Below are 27,447 nucleotides of genomic sequence, written 5' to 3'. Positions count from 1 at the left end.
GGGAAATTATGTTAAAGAAAACAAAGCACGCTAAATCTGGTTAGGTGGGAGATCAACCATGCTGATTTCAGGCAAAGGGAATTTAAAAGATCTCTGCTGGAGATAGGGGCAATAAAAAGCACCACCTACCAATGACAGCAATTCACTGCATGAAGATGGCCTGCCAGAATTCCGTTCTGTGAAATGCCTACCTTGTAATGTTGGCAAACCCCACAGCATTTGGGTCTTAGGACAGAGACGAGCTCATTAAATCCAACTGGAAGAAAAACCTGTGAATCCTAGACCAAGTCTCTGACACAACCAGTATCTTCCTGTGTGGACACTGTGGACAGTAATTACAGTACATGGGGCATCCCTGGCACCCCCACCCCCGGCCCCCAATACCAAGAAATGTGTACCTCCCCTGAGGTGGTGGTGATAACATTCCCGGTTAAGAACCACTACTCAGAGCCTCATAGAACCAGGAAAGAACTCCAGGCTAAACATGATGGCTCACACTTGTAATCCCAGCACTTTGGGAGGCCAAGGTGGGTGGATCATGAGGTCAAGAACATCTTGGCCAACATAGTGAAACCCCGTCTCTACTAAAAATACAAAAATTAGCTGGGCATGGTGGCAGTCGCCTGTAGTCCCAGCTACTTGAGAGGCTGAGGCAGGAGAATTGCTTGAACCTGGGAGGCGGAGGTTGCAGTGAGTCGAGATTGCGCCCCTGTGTTCTAGCCTGGCAACAGAGGAAGACTCCATCTCAAAAAAAAAAAAAAAGAAGAAGAAGAAGAAGAAGCACTCTAAGACTGAACCTAAAGAATTTTATTCTTTTTTTTTTCCCTAAGGTACCTTAAACCAAGAAAATGCATCTCTACTTAATTATGCTGGATCCATGATATGATCTGTCTAACACAGATCTTAGGCATGTGAGCCATGGTTGCAGTGGGTGTCCACTCAGGGGAGAAGAATGTGTAATCCGGCAATTCCAAGGATTCTTGTGTTAAGGACAGGGAACAAGCCCAATACCATGTTACTTACTGTCTCCTTAAGCTTCAGAGGAATACTGGAGTTCCGTGTTTAACAAAAAAGCACCTGACTTCTCTTGATTAGTTATTTAACTTTGGTTAAATAACTAATAAGTAACCAGATCATGTCAAGTTACAGAGCACAGAATACAGACCCCTAGAGCTAGATCTTTATATTCCAGTGTCATGACCTGCATCGTGAATGTCTAAGACAAGTTCCCCACCACCCGCTGCTCTGAGCTGATGCACCTACCAGCTGTCCCGGGCAAATTAATTACCATCTTGACTTCTTGGACCTCCACAAATTCCAATTGCAAAATAAGCAAAATGTTATTGTGAAGAGTTAGAATAATGAAAATAAATAATCTCAAAACACATTTCTGACAATTCTGGCAATTCTCATGACTAGTTTTTTCTGTGGCCCCGCACCAGCAAATTCATAGGTTTTATCTACAGCATATGTGCAAGTCAAGATCTCAGTTCTCACTTAATTCCTACACACCACTTCATATTCAAGCAATTACTCTCACGTTAAGTGGCTGCTTCTCTCAAAAGAATCCTCATTTGGTAGTAAAATAATTACATCACATCCTTGCTTAGAAATCTGATAATACCAAATGTTTTGAAATCCACTGTGTGCCACAGAAAGGCTAAATAGTTTCTGAGTCCAAGAGATAAACAATTTCGACAGAGGAGGAAACCAGCGTTATCCCAAGTAAAGTCTTGATTTTAAAGTTCAAAAAATTTTAGAGGCTAATATTACTTCTTCTAATCAAAGGTGTGTCCCTAAGACAGGAGTATCAGAAAGTCCACCATGGAGGCAGTCAGATATGAGAAATACGTAGTGCCTAAACACTGCACAACTGTCACCTGCTTACGGGGGCAAAGGCAGAGACGGGCAAGAGGAAGACACAAGAAGGTCTCATAAAAAGCTCTTCTCCCATCCTGAGAAGGGATGTTTGTTTGGTTTGTGTTAGGCAGCCCTAGGCAGCACCCATCAGCATGCCTTGTAGGCTCTTCACCATGCTGACAGCTGCAATACAGGGAGGTGGAGACAGAAGCTGACTCCAAACTTTGCCAAAACAGGTAACATATTACCATTCAATGAGGATAATTGAGACCCCTGTTGAAGTGAAATACAGTCAGCCTTCCGTATCTGCAGTTCCTCATCCTGCAAATACTATCTTTTCAATCCTTGGTTAGTTGAATCTGAGGTTAGGGAACCCCTGGATCCAGAGGGCAAACTGTAGGACTTGAGCATCTTTGTATTTTGGTACCAACAGGGGTGGGAGGGTCCTGGAACCAATTCTTCTAAGATACTGAAGGACAACTGTACTACACACTGTCTAAAAATTTGTACCTATACTGCCTTTGAACCAGATTGCTTAAACTGATTGCTGATTTTTAACTAAAAACCCAGTTAGAATGTATTGCCCACCCCATTGCAACTTCAATTCTAAGTCCATGCTCCATTCGACTGAAAGAGAAAAAGAACAAGCAAAATTGCTTGTCTCCTTTTCAGTAGAATGCGCTTGATTTGCAAAGATGGCCTAAGATAATGTGATTTAGCCAAGAATCAACAGTTATTATCCTATTATGTTCAACTCCAAATATTTGTAGCACAATCACCAAAATGTAAGATACAGAACGAAAAAGTAGCAAATTTCAAATCCACAAACAACTGTCCTGTGTTTGCTAACGAGCATCTATGGGAATTAGCAGATGGAGGCTGAATTCTAAACTGCTTTTCGATGGAAATGTCTCTGCCTCACAGGCTCCTTTCTGAAGCCCGCTAGGCAGAGGGCTCCACTGCCAGAACCTCTGCTGGCTGCAGCATTCAAGATAGAAGGCACTGCACATGGAAGGAAGGGAAAGAGGCCACAAGTCAGCTGGCAGGGATGGGCTATGTTAAGCCATCCCAAGTGACTTCGAGAAATGCCTCCTTATATGTGAAAAAAACTCAAGAAAGTTTCCTATACACTGTGGCATCCATCGGTTACTTAATAAAGTCATTAAACATTTATCTCTGATAATGGACTTGCAGATGCCATTGTGGAGAATCCATTTAGGGTCTGTGGATGCTTAATAGCAAAATTAAAATGATAAATTGAAATGGCTTTCTCTGACGTGTGTGCTTAGCTCCGTGCGCCACAGCATACAAGCAGCCTCTTGCATACCAAAGTAAGTGACGCGAATCCAGCCCTGCTGCTGCTTGAGCACAGCCAGTGTTTATCAGTCTGCTCGGAGGAAAACAGGGACTTCGCCTAGGGCAACTGATTCCTAAGGGGCAGGCAACGGCAAGACCCCTTCTTAGCTGGTAATGATCCCGCTGTGCTTCTCTGGATCCAGCATAGCCCAGGACAGTCAACAGAAAGAGCATGATTTGCAAGCTCACCCATGAAAGGAAATCTCAGATGAGCCACTCATTAGCTGTGAGACATGTGGGCAAATTTCTCACCCTCTGAGCCTATAGAACGAGGGGTAATACTTTTGTGGGGCTGTTGTTGTGGTTATATCCTAACCCAATTAAGTCAGAATCTCTGGGAAAGGACCCACATATTAGTAGTTTCTAAGGCTCTCTCAGGTGATTCCAATGGGCAGCTGCTGTCTCAGAGGCATGACACTGACCAAGGGAACCTGACAGATGGTGAAGGGGACACTGGATGAGGTGATCTGCAGCAACTGGAGACCAGCTCTCAAAAGGAAAGTAAATCAGAAAGCAGCTCCGTTTATGTGCAGAGAGGGGGAGTTTCTACGCAGGTAAGGTTACAGGGAGAACCTAGAAGGACTAACTTCTGAGGAAGAGAAGGGGATTTGGTAGGGGAGAGGGTGAGAAGTAAAAACAAGAATCTAAGCTGGGCAAGGTGGCTCACGCCTGTAATCCCAGCACTTTGGGAGGCCGAGGCGGGCGGATCATCTGAGGTCAGGAGTTCAAGACCAGCCTGACCAGCATGGAGAAACCCCGTCTCTACTAAAAATACAAAATTAGCCTGGCGTGGTGGTGCATGCCTGTAATCCCAGCTACTCGGGAGGCTGAGGCAGGAGAATCACTTGAACCTGGGAGGCAGAGGTTGCAGTGTGCCAAGATCATGCCACTGCACTCCAGCCTGGGCAACAAGAGTGAAACTCCATCTCAAAAAAAAAAAAAAATCTGGTGAAGGCTGGGAACCATCAGTGAGGGGGATGGGAGAGGAAGCTGGCCTGTGAGAGGTAAGAGGTCTTCGAGGAGTCGTAACTGAACTTCAGGGCCTCACTGCCAGGGGTCAATCTGCTTGGCTTCAGATTTTTTGGGGAACACCCAGTGGCATGGATGTCTAAGTGGAGAAAGACTGTAGTTGGGTGAGGGATGTGCTAGGAGAATGAGATAACGGTGAGTGCTTCTCTATTCTGTGTGGCTCAGTCACCTGGGACTGAGCTCATCATGGTGTCCAGCTGATGCCACTGTGGGTGGGAACTTCCACCCACCCTCCCTGTACGGTGTGCAGCGAAGATGTTGGCCTTTCCAGACACTGCCCAGTTTTCCTATCCTCCAAAATGGCCCTGATCAAGCTCCCTGAATTCAGTGGAGAAGGAATTCAACAATACTAGTCCCTATAAGCATTAATAGGTGCCAGAATAATGTTTCCCATAAAGAAATGATGACTATTCTAAGAACACATTTGTGTTAGTCCACACATTACTCCAGTCTCAAAAGGAAGCTTCCAAACCATCTTGTTCAGATGCCTCTTCCCATCGGATGCGTTACCTTCTAAACACCAAAGTGTATTAAAACACAACAAAAGCAAAACGCCAGCCATAACCATGCTAGTCATCATGTTACCCAAGGAGGAAAGAATTACAATCCAAGTTCCACAACTGAAGGATTTGCAGGTTAAACATCTCTCAGCCTTTGCTTTGAATGAGCTAAGAGCCAAGCTAAAACCTCACAAGGGAAAGTACATCTCGGAAAGCCCACCACCGTCCCTTTACAAAGTTAACCTGGTGACGGTATCTCTATTCAAAATCCCTGTGCTTCCTTTCTCTTACAGGCCAGCCTAGAATGTATTGATCAAGACATTCTAAGAAAGACAAATAACAATTCTAGTTTCTTTTCTTTCTTATTTTCCTGGTTTTACAAAATTACTCAATAAAACAGTTATATCGCACATCTTGCAACCTTCTTATCAAGACCTTACTCTACTGAGAAAAAAAGGGAGAGTGTTTCTTAAGAAGTGACAATGTATGAGAGGCAAAGCCCTGTGGAAACCACATCAACCACAAGATGGGTTTTTGGCTTTTTGCTTTTTGTTTGGCTGGTTGGTGTTTGCTACCAAATCTATTCTCTCATACTTCTGCTTCTGAGACATGCAGGCTGGTCAGAATATTCACTACTACATAACCCAATGCTCTAAAAATCAGTGCCTAATTAAAAATACATTCACAGTCTAGCCAAGTTTGGTGAATTTGCAGAGGACCTTGAAGCTGCATAACCATCTCTCTCAACATTAGGGGTGGAGAATATCAGTTTGAATCTCCCCGTCTGCGCTCAAGGGCTGGCTGGTGTTGGTTCTGTTGGAGAAGGGCAGTGACTGTGAACTTGACATTCATCTCTCACAGCATGTTTTCAGCAATTCTGGTGATTTGGGATTTGTTGCAAATTTTAAAAAGAAAAGAAAAACTTATGTCCTGCAATGTCTACTAAAAACAAAAATCCTCCAGCAAAAAATACAAGCCTCAGGAGAAAGCACTTGCAGTAGGTACTGATTATGGCTTGAATAAGTGATCTTACACAAGTGCGTTTTCCATTCTAACGGGAATCCATTAACCTCATTTATAAATCATACGTTATAGCTGTTAAAAGAGCTTTTAGAGCTGCCAGCTGTTACAGGGCGCATCTAGCGATGCCATTAATCCCTTAATTTTTAGCTTCATCAGCAATACAGTGGAACACAGACCAGGCCTCGTTTCCCACATAAGCACACCTGAAAAATGTGGTCCTGATTTAGGAGGCAGAAGACAGTAATTTGGGAGAAATTCACTCTGTCCTCCAAAAGCATGAGTTTTGACTTCTGAAAGGGAATGAGAAGAGTGACAGGCAGTTCAGATGTACCCCAAATCCCACAAAATATTAATTAAATACTTCAGGGGCTCTCTGTAATCCTTCACTATAACTCTATCAACTTTATTTTAGCACCTATTGTTTGGAAAGTCCATTTAACCAATGTGCTTGTGACTCTTTTTCTTTCTTTCTTTCTTTTTCTGAGATGATGTCTTGCTCTGTCCCCCAGGCTGGAGTACAGCGGCACGATCTCAGCTCACTGTAGCCTCCGCCTCCCGGGTTCAACCCTCCTCTCAGCCTCCTGAGTAGCTAAATTTACAGGTGCCTTCCACCATGCCTGGCTAATTTTTTTGTATTTTTCGTAGAGTCAGGGTTTCACCATGTTGTCCAGGCTGGTTTCAAACTCCTGACCTCAAGTGATCCACCACCTCGGCTTTCCAAAGTGTTGGGATTATAGGCATGGGCCACTGCGCCCAGCCATAATTCTTGTTTTTTTTTTTTAATACTTTAAGTTCTGGGATACATGTCCAGAACATGCAGGTTTGTTACAGAGGTATACACATGCCATGGTGATTTGCTGTACCCATCAACGCGTCATCTACATTAGGTATTTCTCCTAATGCCATCCCTCCCCTAGCCCCCCACCCCCCAACAAGTCCCGGTGTGTGATGTTCCCCTCCCTGTGTCCAGGTGTTCTCCTTGTTCAACTCCTACTTATGAGTGAGAACATGTGGTGTTTGGTTTTCTGTTCCTGTGTTAGTTTGCTGAGAATAATGGTTTCCAGCTTCATCCATGTCCCTGCAAAGGACATGAACTCGTCCTTTCTTATGGCTGCATAGTATTCCATGGTGTATATGTGCCACATTTCCTTTATCCAGTCTATCATTGATGGGCATTTGGGTTGGTTCCAAGTCTTTGCTATTGTGAACAGTGCTGCAATAGACATACGTATGCATGTGTCTTTATAGTAGAATGATTTATAATCCTTTGGGTATATACCCAGTAATAGGATTGCTGGATCAAATGGTATTTCTGGTTCTAGATCCTTGAGGAATCGCCACACTGTCTTCCACAATGGTTGAACTAATTTACACTCCCACCAACGGTGTAAAAGCATTCCGCCGAGGCAGGCGGATCACAAGGTCAGGAGATCGAGATCATCCTGGCTAACACGGTGAAACCTCGTTTCTACTAAAAATATAAAAAATTAGCCGGGCATGGTGGCAGGCACCTGTAGTCCCAGCTACTAGGAAGGCTGAGGCAGGAGAATGGTGTGAACCCGGGAGGCAGAGGTGAGCAGTGAGCCGAGATCACGCCACTGCACTCCAGCCTGGGCAACAGAGTGAGACTCCATCTCAAAAAAAAAAAAGAAAAGAAAAAGAAAAAGAAAATATACTTACCCCCATCACTGCCACCCCAACAACTGTGGGACCTTGGTCAAGTCAACAGCACTAGCTTTGGTTCTCACCTAATTGTTTTGTTTTGTTAAAGACCTGAACTCTCTGAGCTCTGAGCTCTAACCTTCTCTGACTCAGATCACATTTAGGACTCCGTCAAGAGGGGCAACTTACTCTGCTTTGACGCCTGGAAAGACAGAGTACAAAGTGGCTTGTTTAGTCCATACGCGCTTAAATAAATAATAATAGATAATGGACACCTCAATGGAAAGGATTCATTCCTTAACCACTTGGTTCAAGATCTGTAAGCAAACTAAATGATTTCAAGAAGTATAGACTATAACTGCTAGTGAAACAGTCTCCAATATTCACATCTGAGTGACTAGAAAGGGAGAGTTTCTTTGTTTTGTTTTCTGTTTCCTAAGAATGCAAGCCGACGCCCCATCCAGCGAGGGGTGGCGCTTCCTCATGAAGTCGTGTGGGCTTCTGGGAAATGCCCCCTCCCTGCTGTTATTGATCTTGAACCTTGACAGCAAGCAATGTAGAACGTATTTGTATAGTAAGAGCACAGAGATGCAGCAGACAGGTGCCAGCCTTCCTGCCAACTTTATTTGAAATGCAAACAAAATGCTTTCAGCCTGATGCTATTCCTAAAGCAAGTTTGCTTCTGCAGGAAAAAGGGCTTTCCCTAAACAAGTGTCCCATCAATGACTCACTCTCAAAATCACTGTTGCCTTAATCTTTTAAAAAAATTATCACCTCCATGGCTGTAATCCCAGCACTTTGGGAGGCCAAAGCGGGTAGATCATCTGAGGCCAGGAGTTCGAGATCAGCCTGGCCAACATGGTGAAACCTCGTCTCTACTAAAAATACAAAAAAATTACCCAGGCATGGTGGTGCCCCTGTAATCTCAGCTACTCGGGAGGCTGAGGCAGGAGAATCGCTTGAACTTGGGAGGCAGAGGTTGCAGAGAACGGAGTGAGCCATTGCACTCCAGCCTGGGTGATAAGTGCAAACCTCCGTCTCAAAAAAAAAAAAAAAAATTATCACCTCCAGAAGATAACCATGTGATAGATACAGATGATCAATCATAAAGCCTTTGCACTTTTTGAACCAAATACTGACTTACAGGAAATGATGTGCTTTAAATTCAGAGCATACACAGATTATCTTAGAAACTGGAAAATATATTTATTTCTTCATCAGACTGTACAAATGACTTCTTTTCCCCTCCACAACTCACCCAAATGATAGACTGTGATACTTTAAATTTTTTTGTTTTTGTTTACGTAATCCTCCCCCCGTTTTTGCATGAAATTGATTTTTTTTTAATCCAAGACATTACAACCAGAGAAGTTACTGCAAAAAAGGACTTCGCTATAATACTCACTTGTCTCAAACTTTCTGGTTATTGTTCTTTAAAAAAATGCTTTTTTCATCTTTTCCACAAACTCTCCATTGAGAATTATAAGCTCTTTGGTAATCAGTAGATTGAAAAAGATACACACACACACACACATACACACACACACACACAGTGAAATGTAGCTCTCTGATGTGTACTTCCTGGCAAGGAAAAAATAGTTCAATAGCAAACTCAATAATGTGAATCACTGCCAAGACAGGAAAACATTATTTGGTATCCACTCCTATGACAATGGGAAAAATAGTTCTGAGAGTGAAAAGTTTTTATATCAATTAGGTTATGTCCTCTAAAACTGTTTCCAGTTATTGCTTCTGGGGACTGAGGGGACAATATATTTGCTTTGATATATAAGTTTTCACAATGGAGCATTAGTCTTACTTGGTCTCAATACACTCCCCACTCTGTCGTTCATAAATCATGTTCTTCACGTTAACTATTCCTAAAATAAAGTGCCTGAATCTTGCAGTCCAGACCCACCACATGCTCATACTGCATCTTGCATTTCATCCTCTTTGTTGACCTCCAAGTTCACTCTCCAAAGCCTCTGAACATTCATCGTTTTGCAAAAGCCTCAGTTCCACCCTGGGTCCCCATGCATTATTCAACATTTGATTAATCCCTGTGATGGGTTCCTATGTCATCTGGATGCATCAAGTCAAAAGGAGGTGCCACACATCGAAGACAGAGTACTAAGACATATAGTACTAACAGAGAGGGGTCCCTTTCAGTTCTGTTGATAAGAGAAAGTGTACAAGAAAAAGTTGAGTTTTGAGCTTGATCTGGATAGGCAAAAGGTACCAACGGCAGGGAAGAGAGAAATAAGACACCGACGTGTTCGTTCTTTGCTTTTCGTTTTGGTTTTGTTTGAGACAGGGTCTTGCTCTGTTGCCCAGACTGGAGTGCAGTAGCTCAGTTATGGCTCACTGCAGCTTTGACCTCTCAGGCTGAAGCAATACTCCAGCCTCAGCCCCCGAAGTAGCTGGGACTACAGGCGCACACTGCCACACCCAGCTATTTTTTTTGTATTTTTTGTAGAGATGGGGTTTCACCATGTTGCCAGGCTGGTCTCAAACTCCTGGGCTCAAGCGATCCTCCCACCTCGGCTTCCCAAAGTGCTGGGATTACAGGTGTGAGCCACCACACCCAGCCATACATTCTTATTTATCTCATATCAGGCAATGGCAAAGAGTGCAATGTGGAAGTGATGCCAGGAGATCTGGTAACGGCATGACTCAACGTGCAGGTTTCAAAGATCACTGCATACGAGGTGAACGATGTGCGATGCTGATCTGTGCAGACAGAAGTCAGAATGTAATTACCTCTTGGGGAGCAATAAGCAGAAGGAGATGCAAGGGAGGCTTCTGGGGCACTGGCGAGGTTCTCCAACCTGACCTGGGAGAGGGTTACTCGTGCGTTCACCTTGTAAGAACTCACCAAGCTATACGCTTAAGACTTGCTCGCTTTATCAGATATAAATTGACCACAGACAAACCCTAAAAACCCCCAAACCAGCAATCTGCCTGCAGAGAGAAGGAGCTGAAGAAGACCAAGCTGGAGGCAGCAGGAAGCCTGCTGCTGTGTCCGTTCAGGGGCGAGATGAAGCCAGGGAAGGCCCTGTGGACAGAATGGGTGGATGTGAAACATCTTTGGAGATGAGGCCAGCGGGACTTGCCAATGGAAACAGAACGACTCCCGGATTTGAGGCGTGGTTATATCAGGGACAGCTTCTGAGCTCTCAGAAAGACACCTGACATTGCTTTTAACAGTGGGCTTTCTGTCTTTACACTGAATTCTGTCTTTGTCTCTCCCTCTCTTAGGCATTCTCTGATCAGAATGCCTCGCCTTGAGAAGAGGCCCTACCTGTAAGGTCCCTTCACCTCTAGGTGCCTGCTTCCTCATTGGTACAATGGGGATTTACAAGTGTCTATCACAAGTGTACCAAGTGCGTAGGACAGCACCTGACACCTTAAGCACTAGTCAGTGTCAGCCATTAGTATTACAGAAAACAAATCACTGCTTTTGTTACCCTGTCCCTCTGTTTTCTGGGTCAACAGTGAGACTATGTCTTTATTTGATAATATTCTTTTTCAGGCAAAGAATTAGCATCCTAGTTGGAAAAGCCTAGAAACCTGGAGATCATCTTGGGCTTTTCCGCATCTTGGTCATCCTCATGCTCCCTCAAATCCTATCATTTCTTTTGTGTTCAATGCTGTCTGTAGCCATTGCTTGATTTCTGCCGTAGTTCAAGCTTTAGCATTTCATGGTTGATTTAATGCAATATCCTAAGAGCTGATCTCTCTGCCTTTGAGTGCCTCTTGTTTAGCTCTACCTTAACGCTCAATCTGTCATGCTGGTCTCCTTTAGTTCCTAAAGCGTGCCTCCTCACCGTCATTAAATGGACCCCAGCCTCCTTATACAAGGGCCTCCACTTTTCTAAAATCTCCTGCTGCCCACTTTCATAAAAGCTCAGTCCTGGGCTGAGAAGTAAGAAAGAAATCCTGAATGTGCTTCAACAGTCATCTAAATTTTTTCATAACATGAGTGCAGGCTATACTGTGGGAAATTAGCAAGAGCTAAGCCAAGATAAAAACTAAACTCCATGAAGATGAAGACAGCAACTTTCTTACAAATCTAGCACTTTATACATAATACACTTTATATAGTTAGTGATTTCAAGTTTGACCAGCCTGAACATTGACAGTAATCAGGAATGAATAACCTGATAGGTAGACAGCAGGGAAAACATTATTCAACCAATAGACAAGAGAAGTCAGGGAATAAGCAACTGCTTCAAAGAATCCCTGTGAGTGGTAACACCATCAGACCCAGGCAGAGTCCCTCACTGCGAAGAGCCCCATTCTGGCCCTCCTCTGGCTACATCCTTCCCCCGCAGCAACCAAAAGGGCAAACCTTCCTGAAATTAACATCCACCTGTCCTGGGGGCCCAAGATTTGGAATTCTCAGAACCTATGCAAGCCTCTTCCCTGGGCACCTCTAGACCAAAGGGCTACAGGGCATTCGTTTTGGTGAAGGTTGGGCATGTGGGCTGGAAAGCCCCCATGCGTGAGCTGGAGGTCCCTTAAGATGTATGGGCAGGCTGGGCACAGTGGCTCACCCCTGTAATCCCAGCACTGTGGGAGGCCGAGGTGGGTGGATCACCTGAGGTCAGGAAATCAAGACCAGCCTCGTCAACGTGGCAAAACCCTGTCTCTACTAAAAATACAAAAATTAGCTGGGCGTGGTGGCACACACCTGTAGTCCCAGCTAACAAGAGGCTGAGGCAGCTACTACTCGGCTCACTGCAACCTCTGCCTCCCGCTCGAACCCGGGAGGCGGAGGTTGCAGTGAGCCGAGATCGCACCACTGCATTCCAGCCTGGGTGACAGAGCAAGACTCCATCTCAGAAAAAATAAAAATAGATGTATGGGCAGCTGAGAGCGGGAACAGGAGGGGGAAGAGGATAGCCCGCTTCTGCATCACACATTCTGACATGGGACGTCGTGCCAGACTGCGCTTGGTGGGTCACGCCTATAATCCCAGTGCTTTGGGAGGCCAAGGTGGGAAGATCTCTTGAAGCCAGGTGTTTGATCAGCTTGGGCAACGCAGGGAGACCTCATCCTTACAACAAAATTTAAAATTAGCTGGGTGTTGGGGAAGGGAGGGTATGGTGTAGGCCTGTATTTCTAGCTACTCAGAAGGCTGAGGCAGGAAGATCTCCTGAGCCCAGGAAGTCAAGGCTGCAGTGAGCACCACTGCACTCCAGCCTGGGTGACAGAGCAGGACCTTGTCTCAATAAATAAATAAATAAAACAAATGTGTGTGGAGAAAAGAATGAAGCCATAGGAAATTGGGTCCTAACCTCACATAGAATGCCCCAATTCCGAGACTTAAAATTCTATATAGCATCATCAAAATACAATGGGTTGAGTTAGGATTTGGGGGGCTATTCCCTACGTGTAGGAGAACTTCTTGCAAATGTGAAGTATCAACCATGAGATCTGAAGCATATAAGAAGACCCCAAAAGATAAAGCGGGCACTAAATCTGCTCATAACCTGAAATTAAATTAGCGAGCCAATACATAGACCTACAGAATTACAGTTATCTCTTCCCATACATTACAGAAATGCAAAAGTCAAAGCAAACTTAAAACACCATCCTTCACCTGTCAAAGTAACACTACCAATATCACTGACGTGGCCAAATCTGAACACTCATTTGTTCTTAGTAGCATCAAAATTAGCACAACTTGTAAAAACATGTTCTTTAGCAACCTTCATCCAGTTTGTAGAAGGAGGCTCGCAAGTCAAGTCACTTATCTAACGTAAGTGGCTGAGTTGGGGATTCAAATCCACATCCTGACCACCACGCACATGCCCCTTCTACTTTGCATGAAGCCTAGATGTTTACCCTAAGGAAATAACAGGAGGAAAGCACAGAAACAAAGCTACTTCCTGCAGAATGGAAAGAAGCTGCCAATGTGTTCACTGGCAAATTTAAAACATGACCTTTATATATCTGTATATATCTTTAACTGTATATATCTTTAGAATTACACATAAGAAATGGTAATTCTATAAGTGAAAGCAAAACACGAGTGTTTCAAGCTAACTGCAACTCAGTCAAAAGTCAAAGGTTTGTGAAATATGATTGCCAAAATGAGGCATTGTGAGTATTCTGTGAAGTATCTAATATTACAATATTTTCGAAAAGAAAAGAGCTGGGCATGGTGGCCCACAACTGTAGTCCTAGCTACTCGGGGGGCTGAAGTGGGAGGGTCGCTTGAGCCCAGGACTTTGGGGTTACAGTGAGGTGTGATTGTGTCCCTCCAGCCTGGGCAACAAAAGGAAGACCCTTTTTCAAAAAAAAAAGAAAAAGAAAGAAAAGAAAAGAGCGCTCATTTGGTTTGGCAGCACAGACACTAAAATGGAAACGATACAGAGATTAGCATGGCCCCTATGCAAAGATGAGACCCAAATTTGTAAAGCTTTCTATATTTTTATATACAGTGTGTGCTGTGAGCTATTGAAAGCTGAATGCATTAAGCATATTTTGAAACTTAAGTCATTCCTTGGTTAACAAGTAAATGTGTCAGAAATTTATCATATAGAAAAAGGTGAAAGAGTGGGGCATTCCCTTTCATCTGGGAATTAGTCCTATAGAAATATTTGCACAAGCATAAATGAGTATGTATATTATACATAATTTTCATTTTATATATCAAAGTTATATTATATATGAAAGGATGTTCATTTCAGCATTACTTGTAATAGGAGACCATCAGAATCAACTTAAATGTCAATCAGTAAAGAGACTGGTTAAATAAATTAGAGTATATCCATGTCACTGAACATGTAGCCATTAAGCAGTGAGCCAGGTCTATGTATACTGAACCAAAAGGTGCTTCTGATTTCCTGTTGAGTGAAAAAGACAAGTTATGCAACAATATTATCTATATGCATATTTAAAAAAAAAACAACAACAGAAAGGATATGTTTGTATGTGTATGTAAGAAAAATCTCAGAAGACGAGGCAATGAAGGAACTTTTTTTCTTATATGGTGGCATTTGCACAATGACAATATACCACTTTTATGCTTAAAAAAAGATATTTATTTAAAATTTTTTCAAGTTTGATTTCCCTTGCTTATTTATTTACTTTTTTAAAGAGACCAGGTCTCACTCCATCACCCAGGATGGAGTGCAGTGGTGCGATCGTTAGCTCACTGCAGCCTCAACCTCCTGGGCTCAAGCAGTCCTCCCACTTCAGCCTCCCCCCAGTAGCTAGGACTACAGGCGCAGGTCACCTCGCCGGCTTTTGCTTACTTATTGTCTCCATCCCGTTTCTATTATTTAAATGCCTCACTGAGCAGTGTTAAGGGTTAATTTTAAAAGAAAGAGAGAGAAAATAAATTTTTAAAATATTATACAATGCCTTCTCCATGTTCAGATTTTTCCTACCTTTATCCTTTATCATATATTTCTCGTTTCTTCTTGCATACATGTTAAAAACTGCTGTACGTTTTTTCCTAGGTCAAGGAGAGTTGTATATAAATAAATTCACCATTCTTAAGTTAATCACACACAAAAATTTTAAAACCTGAAGAGCTGTTCTTCAAGATCACCTAAAACAAACAGTCCCTTCCATGACACTGACAAGAACCAAATCCTGAAAGAATGTTACTTGCCAAGCATCACAGCAGACCTTGTTAGGATTAGAAACCATGCCAGAGAAATTCCTTCTCTATCCCTACTTTCTTAAAAAAAGATAACATTTTGATGAGACCAGGGAATACAATCTTTTAAAACACTAAAACAACACTGAATGTCTTCCTAAGTAAGTCCGACTCAGGTTCTGGGTGTGAGCCCTCCAGGCCACTCAAGCAGTGTAGGCAGTAACGACACTCCAGGTGTGTTCTCAATTTCAAATTCACTATAACTGCTTATTGAACAATTTATTCTAGGAATTTTAGAAAATAGAAATGAAGTAAGTTTTAATGAAGAACACTTTAAAAGCCATTGTTCTATGCTAAGTTAAGAACTAGACACTACCGCCGGGAGCGGTGGCTCACGCCTGTAATCCCAGAACTTTGGGAGGCCGAGGCGGGTGGATCACAAGGTCAGGAGATCGAGACCATCCTGGCTAACACGGTGAAACCCTGTCTCTACTAAAAATACAAAAAATTAGCCGGGCATGGTGGCGGGCGCCTGTAGTCCCAGCTACTCGGGAGGCTGAAGCAGGAGAATGGCATGAACCTGGGAGGCAGAGCTTGCAGTGAGTGGAGATCACGCCACTGCACTCTAGCCTGGGTGACAGAGCGAGACTCTGTCTCAAAAAAAAAAAAAAAACAACAACTAGACACTACCGTTTATTAATTGCAGTACCAATAACATCATGGCAGAAAGAAAGTGATCTCCAATACAACAGTAGTCAAAGAACAGAACCTCCCAGAAACTGGCCTCCAACTGGATTTACAATGCTATGATTCTTCTTTGATAAAAACACATGACACAGCCAGGTGCGGTGGCTCAAGCCTGTAATCCCAGCCCTTTGGTAGGCCAAGGAGGGAGGATCACCTGAGGTAAGGTGTTCGAGACCAGCCTGGCCAACATGGCAAAACCCTGTCTCTACTAAAGATAGGAAAATTAGCTGGGCATGGTGGTGGGCGCCTGCAATCCCAGCTACTCGGGAGGCTAAGGCAGGATAATCGCTTGAACCCAGGAGGCGAAGGCTGCAGTGAGCCGAGATTGCACCACTTTACTCCAGCCTGGATGACAGAGTGAGACTCCGTCTCAAAAAAAAAAACAAAACAAAACAAACAAACAAACAAAAAACAAACAAAAAAAACACAACGTCTGAATTCCCCTTCATTGTAAATCCATCCCCGTTAACACGTTATAGACCTCAAAGAAAGTTAATACAAAATTAATCCATAAACTTTTTACATACTACCTTAAGTGATACATTTTCATCATTGTAGATTTTAAATAAAATATAAAAGAAGATAAATTCTATTATTTCCCTTCCACAATAGTAAGACGAAAGAGATCTTTCTTGCTAGAAAAAAATAAACAGACAGACACACACACATACACACACACACCTATTAGCTATTCCCTAAGGATCTGAAAAGGGAAGATGTAACACGTCTTACGTATTTCAATGATTAATGCTGTATTTAACATTAGGAAAAACATCAGCACCAGAAGAACCAATACAGTTGAAGAGTAAATCCTTACAAAATCCACATATTACTCTGAAAATTTGTTCCTGCTTATATTCTTATTCACATTGAAAATGTCTTTTATATTTGTTGAAGAACAAAAGAAAAAAGCTAAATAAAAAATGCGATTTATATTCCTGTTAAAACAAAATATTACCAAAGAAAATACTAAATAGGAGGCAAGAGTCTGCTTGCAGGTTTCAACCTGATCATTTTGTAAGCCCTAATAGTTAACTCATTCAATAAATATCTATTAAACATCTATCATTTACCAAGCACCAAATTTTGAGGTAAAGGAATTTAACATGCATTGTTTCAAATTATTTCAGTTCTACAAAGTTCTCCTATTGGAAACATCTAGATTTTTAGAAACAATATGCCTTTCCATCCATTTTGCATTTAAAAAACATTTCTTAAAGAGGAGTAGAGACAGAAACCAGGATTTTTGTCTATAGGTGTGGTTATCATACGAGTACTCCACTCCCCCAAAAGATAAAATCCAGGCTGTCTTTTAAATCAAGAGCATACATATTGCTTACCAAAGCATCCCAGTCTACGTGACATTCATAACTGACAAAAGTATCTTGCAACCTCATTAATTAATAGCCATTTTCAGACATTTGCTCAATATCTCCATCTGCTACGGTGGACATCTGGAGCCCCAGTGTGTAGAAACCCACCTTTAAACAGCTGCAGAAGTAATTACACCTAGGAAAGGATGGATTCCTATTCATTTTCTTCGGTATCTTCAAGATTGCACAGGTTGTTGTATTTGTTTTTAGGTTTGTTTGTTTTCTTGTTAACTAAATGACCAAGAGCAAGATTTGACTTAAATTGTTTCAATTGATTATGTGCCGGTGGAGATGCATACATAAAGAATTCCACCTCAAACTGCCAAGAAAAACTCAATCCTTCCATACCATTCCATCAAAGATAGACTTAAAGGACGAGTCCCCTTGCATTCTTACTACTAAATAGATAAATCAAGAAAAAGGGACAGAGGCATCAATGGGCGATCTAAAGCATTCATAAAAGCATACGATCTTGATAAAGCACAATCAGTGACTTGCTAGGGGGAAAGGCAAATAAATAAATAAGAAATACATAAGTTTCTTCAAGTCTTGGATCCCCTGGTGTTTTGTGCTCCTGGAGCCACTCCCAGCTGCGCTGGCTTCTCTTTGTGCGGGGCTCAGGGAGGCTCTGTCCACTGGGAGATTGCTCTGCAGTGACTGAAAGGCTGGTCGGCACTGGAGGAACCAAATCCCTTCAAGGGCCAGACCGCTGACTAAGCAAAGTTACTCTAATTAGCCATCCTTTCTCAATTCCATTACAGCCCTAAGCAAAAACTATAGACATGTTTTGATGGGTACAGCAAATGTCTGATGCAACCGAATGTACTGGCAGCTATGAAAATGTCTTAATCACTTTCAAACATGAAGCAAATTCCTGGAGGAAGGAATCTAAATTTGCCACTCATTCCTGGCTCTATTAGCAAGCACTTGCAATCAGTGACTATAACCACCAGGACACCTTGCTATTAAAATGAACTTTTATGTAATTTTAGCTTTGCTACATTTAAATTTTATTCAAGATTTTTTTTTAAAGGGTGTTCAGGAACATGGAAAGATTTTTTACTTAAGTACAAGATTTTTTGTTCTACACTGAAAATTGCATTTCAAGGTCTCTTTAGGCTCAAAACTACACCAAAAGTATGTTTACACACAAAATTCCAACCTGATCAATGTGTTAACCAACAACTGTTAGACCAAGGCAAACAAATGCTTAATGGTGACATCTATTAATAATTATGTTCAGTCTAATTTTTATTTACCAGCGATTTTCTTTCTGCAAAGATAAATGCTAACCAATTAAATGGAACCAGCCTGGATGTCCAGATGATAAGAACAATTTTCCAGATCAACGAGGTATTCTATTGATTTAATCAGCATAAAACCATTCAACAAAAATAAGCATAAAAACAGCCTTTCTGCAATCCCACACTGGAGTGGAAAATACAAAGGCACCACTTGGCGGCTAAGTCATACATTTGATGGAAGGAAAATGATACGCAGGTGGTCCTGCTGACAACAGATGGTAGGGAAATAATCCCAAAAAACCTTACTCCCTCCAGTGATCATGCCATCGTAGAAGATTTATCATTTTTAACATCCAAATTCCTAAATCAATGTAAAATGTATTAAAGTATTCTGATAAAAAAAAAAAGACTGTCAATGATTCATCCAAATGTCTTCTATAACAAAATACGAACACGAGAAAGGTGACTTCTGCTATCGTGGAATTTCTGAGTGAAGGTCTCAGTCACGCTGTTTTGTTGACCACCTTCTTGGAGGGTAGATTTGTTTTCCATAATCCATTCTTTTACAGATTTTTTTTTCCCTTTTCTAGATGGAAAATGTACAATTTTAGGGCATCTGTTACTCTGAGGGCTCAACATCCCGAAAGCAAATAGCACTGGAAACCTCAGCCTTTTAAACTCCAGGGACACCTCCAAGCCCCAGCCTTTCTCGAATGCAAACCTCTCGCCTTTCAAAAGTGTTTTCCAGACACAGAAAGCAAGAGCTGGGAAGAAAGACGGTTTAGATCCCCTTGTTGGGGAACAGAAACAGTGGTTGGGGAGTACAACCAGTGTCACCACTTTATCACATATGGGCCAAACACGTTTGTGAGAACAATTATAATTAAAAAATTTTTTTTTTGAGACAGGGTCTTGCTCTGTCACCCAGGCTGGAGTGCAGTGGCGCGATCACGGCTCATTGCAGCCTCGACCTCCCAGGCTCAATCGATCCTCCCACTTCAGCCTCTCAAGTAGCTGGGACTTTAGGAATGTGCCATCAGGCCTGGTTAATTTTTATATTTTTTGTAGAGGTGGGGTTTCACCCATGTTGCCGAGGCTGGTCTCCAACTCCTCAGCTCAAGTGATCCATCTGCCTCGGCCTCCCAAAGTGCTGGGATTATAGGAATGAGTTACCTAGCCCAGTGACGATTAGAAATTCTTACCTCCATTTTTACACTATTGTTTCTATCACCTTGAGTTTTTCTCAAAAATGCCTTTGAAGTTAGAAACTGCCTATAAAATTGTGAAATGCCCCCAACTCACAAACACTCCTTTTTTCTAACAACATAAAAAAGTGATAATGGTTGTGTTAAAAATAGGAACTTCTATTTTTTGTTATATTTTTAAATCTTTCTATAATTTCTAATTTCCATACTTAGAAGGCTTAAAGATCCCTACCTTATCAAGGACAGAACTTTTTTGCATAATTTAATTCATGACTTTCTTCAGGAAAACATTCCCAACAAAATGTTTCTGATACACTTTAATGAAATCATGATCTATAATTTTAAACCACTTCCCTACTACCCAACCCCCCCACCTCCTCCACCATCACCACACCCCCAGGTAATCTTCAAGAACTGAAGGTAGGCCGGGTGCAGTGGCTCACGCCTGTAGTCCCAGCACTTTGGAAGACCGAGGCAGGTGGATTGCTTGAGCCCAGGAGTTCCAGACCAGCATGGACAACATGGTGGAACCCATCTCTACAAAAAAAAATACAAAAATTAGCAGGGCATAGTGGCATGCCCCTGCCCCTGTAGTCCCAGCTACTTGGGAGGCTGAGGTGACAGGATTGCCTAAGCCCAGGAGGCAGAGGTCGCAGTGAGCCAAGATTGTGCCACTGCCCTCCAGCCTGGGCAAAAGAGCAAGATCCTGTCTCAAAAAAAAAAAAGAACTGAGGGAAACCATTTTGACCTCATTCTTTTTTTTTTTTTTTAGACGGAGTCTTGGAGTCTTGCTCTGTCACCCAGGCTGGAGGGCAGTGGTGCAATCTCGGCTCACTGCAACCTCCACCTCCTGGGTTCATGCGATTCTCCTGCCTCAGCCTCCCGAGTAGCTGGGATTACAGGCACACACCACCATACCCGGCTAATTTTCATATTTTTAGTGGAGATGCAGTTTCACCATGTTGGTCAGGCTGTTCTTAAACTCCTGACCTCATGATCCACCCGCCTCGGCCTCCCAAAGTGCTGGGATTACAGGCGTGAGCCACCGCGCCCAGCCGGCCTCATTCTTTTAACTAGTCTAACAGTAACCACCTAGCCATTCTTTTTCTACTAAATATGTCTACCAAAAGAGTCTTTGAATTGGTCAGCTGGAGGTCTCTTTCCTTAAGTTTGACATAAAAGTTGGAAATATGCTCAATAACTTAATTGTTGGAAAGATGTTTAACTTTTAGGGGAAAACAAACGGAGAGATGAGGGTAAAAGGAAAAAGCTCACCTATACGGAAGAATGCCAGATGGAGAAATATAGAAAAGAATAACAGATGAGAAAGTCACCATTTCACAATGATTTAGGCGAGAGTCATCACTGGATGCGAATACACTGGCAATGGAATCACCGGTATCAAACTACCATAGTACCCCACAGGGAAACTCAGCCCTTATTAGCATCTAACAGTCAAACTCAGCATCACCGATAACAGGAGGGACAGGCATTGTCTGTGATTGCTGGTGTGATACAACAGTAAAGACTCACTATCACCGCACCATCTCCACAGCATCACCTAAGTGGTATTCTTGCTAAGAATGTCCAGCCTGGGCCGGGCGCGGTGGCTCACGCCTGTAATCTCAGCACTTTGGGAGGCCGAGGCAGGCGGATCACAACGTCAGGAGATCGAGACCATCCTGGCTAACATGGTGAAACCTGTCTCTACTAAAAATACAAAAACAAAATTAGCCAGGTGTGGTGGCGGGCACCTGTAGTCCCAGCTACTCGGGAGGCTGGGGCAGAAGAATGGCGTGAACCTGGAAGGCGGAGCTTGCTGTGAGTTGAGATTGAGCCACTGCACTCCAGCCTGGCCCACAGAGCGAGACTCTGTCTCAAAAATAAAAGAATGTCCAGCCTGAATCTAATCATAGATAAATCTGACTAATCCACTACATAAGACAACTGGCCTGGGCTCTTCATAAAAATAAATCTCATGGGCTGGGTGCAGTGCCTTACACCTGTAATCCCAGCACTTTGGGAGGCCAAGGCGGGTGGATCACTTGAGGCCAGGAGTTTGAGACCAGCCTGGCATGGTAAAACCCTGTCTCTACTAAAAATACAAAAATGAACAGGGCATGGTGGCAAATGCCTGTAATCCCAGCTACTGGGGAGGCTGAGGCAGGAGCATCACTCGAACCCAGGAGGCAGAGGTTGCAGTGAGCCGAGGTTACAGTGAGCCGAGATCATACCACTGCACTCCAGCCTGGGTGACAGAGTGAGACTCCATATCATCTATCTATCTATCTATCTATCTATCTATCTATCTATCTATCTATCATCTATCTATCTATCTATCTATCATCTATCTATCTATCTATCTATCATCTATCTATCTATCTATTATCTATCTATCTATCTATCTATCTATCTATCTATCTATCTATCATCTATCTATCATCTCATGAAAAACAGGAAGGCAAAGGGAGTATGAAAAACAGAAAGGCAAAGGGAGTATTCTAGTTTAAGAAACTAGAAAAGAAACATGACCAAATGCAATTTGGTTATATGCTGGACCCCATTTTCTTTTCTTTTTTTTTTTTTTTTTTTTTTTGAAACAGGGTCTCACTGTCACTCAGGCTGGAATGCAGTGATGCAATCATAGCTCACTGCAGCTTCAAACTCCTTGGCTCAAGGGATCCTTCCACCTGGGCCTCCTAAGTAGCTAGGACTACAGGCATGCACCACCACACTGGGCTAATTTTTTGTATTTTTTTTTTTTGTAGAGATGAAGTCTCATTACGTTGCCCAGGCTAGTCTTGGATTCCTCACCTCAAGTGATGATCCCACCTCAGCCTCCCACAGTGCAGGGATTACAGCATGAGCCACCACGCCTGGCCAGGACCCAATTTTTAAAGCAGGTATAAAATACATTTAAGGTTAACAGAGGAAGTTTGAATACAAACTCTATCTTAGATGATATCATTAAATTAATGTTGAGCTGGGTGCAGTGGCTCACGCCTGTAATCTCAGCACTTTGGGAGGCCGAGGTGGGTGGATCATTTGCAGTCAGGAGTTCGAGACCAACCTGGCCAACATGGTAAAACCCCGTCTCTACAAAAAATACAAAAATTAGCTGGACGTGGTGGCACAGACCTGTAGTCCCAGCTACTCCGGAGGCTGAGGTGGGAGGATCACATGAGACTGGGAGGCAGAGGCTGCAGTGAGCTGAGATCATTCCATTTTACTGTAGCCTGGGTGACAGAATGAGAATCACTCAAAAAAAAAAAAAAAAAAAAAGTTTCTTAGTTGTGTTAATGGCACTGGGGGTAAGCAGAAGAATGTAGGAATATATTCCCAGGAGACGATGCTGAACTATCTGGGAGTGAAGTGTCTGGTATCCAAAACTTACTCTAAAAGAGTTCAGCAGCAAGAAAAAGGATGCAAACAGGAGAAAGAAAGCAAAGATGGCAAAACGATACTGACCTGTAACTCTAACAGAAGAAACTGCTTCCGCATATTTGGTGGGAAACATACTTAACCAACCACTAGCAAAACCTCTTCACCATCACCCCTCTCTACCATGGAGACATTTTATTATTTTAGCAACTAACTCCCAAAACTAGAAGCAGTAACTCTTTATCTAAATACTAAATCAGAACTCTAAGAACTGTTATTCAGAAGCCAGAGAAGTCTGCTTTGATTGCTAAGAGTGCATAATGCTCACTTGGATTCATCATGATGTCCGCCGTATACACATTCATTTCAGAAGACATTTTTAATTTTTAGCTTTAGTTTGGCATATGAGACTACCAGATATTTCATTCACTAAAAACAAAAGGGATCCACACAATTAGTTATCAGGGAAATGCACATCAAAACCACAATGAGATGCCACTTCACACTCACTAGGATGTCTCTAACCAAAAGGGCAGATAACAAGTGTTATCAAGGATATAGAGAAATTGGAACCCTCAAACACTGCTGGTTAGAATTTAAAATGGTGCAGCTGCTTTGGAAAAGTCTGCCAGTTCCTCAAGAGGTTAAACAAAGGGTTAATATATAGCAATTTCATTTCTAGATAAATACCCAAGAGAAATGAAAACATTTATGTTCAGGCAAAGAATTGTACATTAGTGTTCATAGCAATATTATTCACGACAGCCAAAAGGTGGAAGCAACCCCAATGCCAATGTCTATCAACTGCTGCATAGATAAATAAAATGTAGGATATATCCATACAACGGAATATTATACAGCAGTTTAAAAAACCAGCTGGGCTCAGAGGCTCACGCCTGTAATCCCAGCACTTTGGGGGGCCGAGGCGGGCAGATCACCTGAGGTTGGGAGTTCGAGACCAGCCTGACCAACATGGAAATTCCATCTCTACTAAAAATACAAAAAATTAGTCCGGCGTGGTGGTGCATGCCTGTAGTCCCAGCTACTCAGGAGGCTGAGGCAGGAGAATCACTTGAACCTAGGAGGCGGAGGTTGCAGTGAGCCAAGATGGCGCCACTGCACTCCAGCCTGGGCAACAGGCAACACTGCACTCCAGCCTGGGCAACAGCCTGGCCAACAACAACAACAATAAAACAGGAAGTACTGATGTACACTATAACATGGATGAATTTTGCAAACACTACAATAAATGAAAGCCAGACACCAAAGGCTACATATTGTATGATTCCATTGATATAAAATGTCCAGAATAGGCAAATCCATAGAGAGACAGAAAGTGGCTCTGTGGTTCCTGGGAATGAGGGGAGTGGGAAATGGAGAGTGACGGCTAATGGGTATGGGGTTTCTCTGGGGAGTGAAAATGTTCGAAGATCATGACAGTTATGCAACTCTGTAAACATGCTAAAAACCACTGAGTTGTACCCTTTAAATGGTGAATTGTATGGTATGTGAATTATTATCTTAACAAAGGTATCCGAAAAACCTGGAAGAATTAATACTTTTCCAGCAATTGAGACTAGGAAAATATCTCAGAGGAAGAGTGCTCGGAGGCAAAGTGATCCAGAGACATCTTCCTAGGGTAAATGTATCTGCTCCAGAGTATTCATTTCCTCTTAATCATAAACAAGAACTACAATGCCTCTTGAGTTGAGCAACAGTGAAGTGTCATGGCAAATCAGATTCAAGTGCTGTTGATTCCTAAAGGAAATAAAATACATTCTTTAATTATGAAATCCTCCCCAGATGTCTTGGCAAGTTCTATGATAGAAAGAAGTTCCTTTTCCACTAAATTTGGAGAAGACAAACAGGATGACAAACAGGTCTAAAATGCTGTTGAGAAAAATTCTGCACTGAATAATAAAAATTTTAGAAAAAAAATATAAAATTGAAATACACACAAAAAAACTGAAAATGCTGCTGACATTTTGGGATTATCATCCATCCTTTAACGAGACCGTTACGAATGGGCTACAGCTGTCTTCAAAAAGACCTGTCTCAAAATTTTAAAAAAGCCACTTGTACTGTCTATATTCAACTGTCCACAGAAAACTTTTGTGAGAAAGATTTCACCTAAGACTGAACATCTTTCATCTTGACTGTGAGATTTAATCATTAGATATTAAATGTTTCTCACATCTGGTTTAAGCCCAATTTTCAATTTTCCCTCTGTAATATTAAAGTAAGTGTTTAGATGTTGATTTAAAAAAAAAAAAAAAAACAGTCCAGACATGGTGGCTCATGCCTGTAATCCCAGAAATTTGGGAAGCCAAGGCGGGTGGATCACTTGAGGACAGGAGTCCCAGATCAGCCTGGCCATCATGGTGAAACCCCGTCTCTACAAAAAATACAAAAATTAGCTGGGCATGGTGGCACGTGCCTGTAGTCCCAGCTAACTCAGGAGGCTGAGGCAGGAGAATCACTTGAACCCAGGAGGTGGAGGTTGCAGTGAACTGAGATCATGCTGCTGCAACTCCAGTGTGGGTGACACAGTGAGAATCTGTCTCGAAGAATTAAAAAAAACTCAAACAAACAAAAAACCACAAGTCTTTTCCAAAATGGAAACGTTACATAGAATTGGAAGTTTCCATATAATATGGGTATTTGGTTAGAAGTCTTATCTTCCCTTGTAAGCAAAAAGAACAGATTCATGCTAAATCTAGTTTTACATAGCTGCCAAGTGTTATTTTTGCCTTAAATACATATATTTGAGAACACATAGTCACACTATTTTTTTGTTTGTTTTGAGATGGAGTTTCACCCTTGTTGCCCAGGCTGGAGTGCAATGGCGCGATCTCAGCTCACCACAACCTCTGCCTCCTGGGTTCAAGCAATTCTCCTGCCTCAGCCTCCCAAGTAGCTGGGATTACAGGCATGCACCACCACGCCTGGCTAATTTTATATTTCTAGTAGAAATACAAAAATACATCTCCATGTTGGTCAGGCTGGTCTCGAACTCCTGACCTCAGGTGATCCGCCTGCCTTGGCTTCCCAAAGTGCTGGGATTACAGGCACGAGCCACCCCACCCAGCAGTCACACTGTTTTAATAATGGTTACTTGTGGGTCCCATGAGGGTTCCTAGATCCAGCTTAGAAGGAAAAGATAAAATAGGAGTTGGGGATGGAGGGGTATGGCATCTGTCAGGCAGGAAGGTGACACTCAAGGAGCATGCATAGGAGTCACAGCAACTGAAGAGGGCAAAAGGACATGACCATTCAGCTCACTCTATCAGCAAATGCCGAGAGAGACAGGTTTGGGTGCCTGAGGAACGATGTCTGTCTCCCGGCAATGGAAAAATCCGGTGAAGAAACCACATCCACCTTCCATGGAACCTTTGGCACTGTAACTTCCTGCCATTATCCCTGCTATTTTTTGCCTATGAAAAGCCTTCATTAACCATAGTGATACATAGCGATGGTGTTTTTTTATGGCTACGTTCTAGAAATGTAATAGGTCCTGAAAACAGGGATCAGAAATGGTAAATAATAACTATAGACACAAAATCTTGTCGTTTGTTCTATACATCTATGACTGTCTTTGAAAAAATTGTCAGAGGAAATGGACTGGTGCTCTGAAAACCACCCAATAGCCCTACTGCACACCCCACCCTCTCTCTGTTGGCCAGAGTTTGGCATTCTGTGGACTCTTCCATACTGTGATGTGTCTACTGACGGCTTTGACAACTGTCTCTCAAACAGCTGAAAACTGCAAGAGTCTTTTAAGGTCCAAAATCTACATGTCTGACTTTAATGCGGCAATGCCTGACATTAAAATGTGACTATGACAATTAAGTACAATAGTCCAAATAGATGCTGACTGGTGCAAACAACAGTATGGTGTTATTTCTATTAATATGGCATAAGAGTCTATTCAAAATGCTCTATATTAACCACCCTCTCACAGTTGAGATTACAGTGAATATAAAATCAATCAAACTCCCAGCTAATTTTTAACCTTCTCCCCTACTTATAAGCTATACTCTCCCTCATCCTCAATTCCTTCCCGTTGATCTATCTGCTGGTTTTTTACAAAATCTCAAGAAAGAGAAAGGAAAGTTTTGAAAAGATGAAACGATCTAAAACCCTATCATTCCAACACCTTGTAATTTTGTGATTTTCACGTTCTCCTTTCTTTTTTTTTTTTTTTTTGTTTTGAGGCGGAGTCTCGCTCTGTCCGCCAGGCTGGTGGAGTGGCGCGATCTCGGCTCACTGCAGGCTCCGCCTCCGGGGTTTATGCCATTCTCCTGCCTCAGCCTCCTGAGTATCTCCTTTCAACCTTTAGCCACATACATGCGTTTTTTAAATACAATTACTATTGTGGAATACAGTTCTGCGTATTTTCCCATTTCATGGCCATAAACATTTCTCCAAGTAGCTAAAATTTCTCCTGTGCCC

At 42.5% G+C, this 27,447-nt stretch overlaps 1 protein-coding gene and 1 non-coding gene across 4 annotated transcripts in view; one reads left to right on the top strand and one right to left on the bottom strand.

Moving 5' to 3' along the window:
• Positions 1-27,447, bottom strand: part of AKAP12 (A-kinase anchoring protein 12) — a 122,430-nt gene that overhangs the window by 65,675 nt on the left and 29,308 nt on the right. The gene's annotated exons all lie outside the window — the stretch shown is intronic.
• On the top strand, positions 13,764-13,871 carry LOC129477867 (U6 spliceosomal RNA). The gene has a single exon (XR_008656049.2). It is a non-coding gene; the product is annotated as a U6 spliceosomal RNA (small nuclear RNA).

The sequence above is a fragment of the Symphalangus syndactylus genome, chromosome 2 (genome assembly GCF_028878055.3).
Source record: "Symphalangus syndactylus isolate Jambi chromosome 2, NHGRI_mSymSyn1-v2.1_pri, whole genome shotgun sequence".
Lineage (NCBI taxonomy): Eukaryota > Metazoa > Chordata > Mammalia > Primates > Hylobatidae > Symphalangus > Symphalangus syndactylus.
This window is presented reverse-complemented; position numbering and strand designations above follow the sequence as displayed.